A 2,120-nucleotide genomic window follows, 5' to 3' on the forward strand; every position below is an offset into this window, starting at 1 on the left:
TTCCTGGGGGACCCTCCCCACTCCCCCTCAGCCCAGGGTCCCATGATGGCCCCTGTCTGGCTAGCCATTCCCAACCTTCTGTAGACCAGACCTCCCAAGTCCTAGCTCCATCCTGTGGGTGGTCAACTAGTCAGTTGTTTGTTTCTCCTCTTCCTCCAGGAAGTAGTTACATCTTAAAGGTTTTCTGCAGTTGTCATCAAGATGTGGGTATTAGTTCTTAAAAGGTCCCTGCTAATCAGTCTCCCTGGGCCCCTCTGTTACAGACTAATTGAGTGTACAAGCAGCCTGTGTTTGGAAGGCCCCTTCTTTATTCGAGGCTCAGGCAATTGCCTCCTGAGGCAGAGACTCTCCTAACAGTTTGCTATTCCAGCATCCAAAGAATGCTCAGCTGTTGAGTGAGGCAGAGTTACCCCAAGGGCTGTGCTGGACATGGAGCCGCATGCACCACAGGTGCATGTGTGAGGGTGGGGAGCTCTGGGCTCTGCCTCCGGTGGGCCAGGTATTCCTGATGAACAGCGTCCTGTCTCCCCAACAGCAGTGTTTGGTTGGGGAGGCTCAGAGTTTAAGGGGCCCTGGACCCTTGCACTCCCAAGGAATACCCATGAAGAACAGGTGGGATCTGAACCGGGGCTGAGTGTGCCCTCAAATGATGCCGCAAAACGTGGAGGATATGCTGTCCAGTTAAGGTGGTCGTCCCCCTACCAGCCCAGGGACCTACCCTCTCCCTGCAAGTGAAAAGTAGCTCTTCAGGATCACAGAAAGGCATCCCCAGGGTAGAAAGGCACAGAAGGAATGGATTTTACAGATTTATTTTTAAAAAACCAAAAAGGTTAAAAAAGTCCTTCATTTCCAACCCTGCCTGGGGGTGTGAGTGGGGAATAGAACGAACTGAGAAGGGCACCTACCCTCCCCTGGGGAGAGTCCAACTCTTCCCTGGGAGCCTGCAGTGTGCAGGGCAGGTCAGTGGCCGGCCCTTGCCCTTCTTGCCCCACCTCCTCCATGGGCAGCTCACACTGCTGCCAGCAAGTTCCAGAGGCAAAGAAGTGTGGGAGCCGAGGCTGAAGGCTGCCTTCTTCACCTCAGCGGTCACTCCAGCTCTTCCGCCCTTGGACGTTCTCTGGGCCCCACCACTGGGCTCTCACGGTGGGTGGACAGGCAAGACCAGGAGGCACAGCTTGGCCCAGCCCACTGGCAGCTTCCTTAATGCCGTCTGTGACACAGCAGGGCAGTCGGGGTGGGGGGTGTCACAGTGCAAGAAAGGGCTGCAGAGACACCACGACAATCTGGAAAGGAAAATCTCCTGCTAACCTGCATCGCTTTCTGATCCTGCCTCTGCACCGAGGCAGCGCTTTTTCCTATTCCCCATCCTGAGGCTGAGTGGAGTCCAGGACGAAGCACTAAGTGGCTGTTTGTTACAAAACACCTGGAGATGCCGGGGGGGATCTCGGCCCGTCAGTCAGTCCAGGCTCCCACACAGTCACACACATAGCGTTAAGGTGGCTGTACTAGCAGGTGTGGCCAAAGCGGGCCCAGCTTCTCTCCCTCCACCTGGCAGGGATAGGGGGGAGAACCCTTCTGGCGGCTTTCAGTAACAGGCTGAAGTGGGAGAAGCTGGCAACGGAAAGAGTGAGCTGGGCCCGAGAAAGAAGAGGACGAAGGCAGGCGAGGCTTCCGAAGCCTCTCTCGCAGGCCCGACGGCTGCCTGGGAAGTGACCCAACTCAGGTTGGGAGCCCTGACCACATACCCCCCTGGAAAATGGGATAGAAAGAGGGGAAGAGAAGCGGGGCTAGAGTCGTGGGACTTTGGAGGAAGCCAGTGCATTCAAATATTTACAAGCATAAAGCCCCAACTTCTGTGCCACCTACCTCTCTGCCCCTCCCACAGAAAGAAAGGCCCCTGAGAGTCACCAAGGAGGTCCCGAGACCTCCTCCCCAGCCACGCCCCACAGCGAGGGCCCTTCCCTCGACCGGCCCTGCTCCTTAAGCATGCTGATGCTCGCGTAGATCTTGAGGGGGGGCCCCAGCTTGATGTTTATGGCACTCATCAGGTGGTCCTCCTTGAGCAGCAGTAGAGCTTGCCCATCGATCTCCTGGCCACGAAAACTCCTATCTCTCTCGAG

This window comes from Bos taurus, chromosome X (genome assembly GCF_002263795.3).
Source record: "Bos taurus isolate L1 Dominette 01449 registration number 42190680 breed Hereford chromosome X, ARS-UCD2.0, whole genome shotgun sequence".
In the NCBI taxonomy this organism is placed as follows: domain Eukaryota; kingdom Metazoa; phylum Chordata; class Mammalia; order Artiodactyla; family Bovidae; genus Bos; species Bos taurus.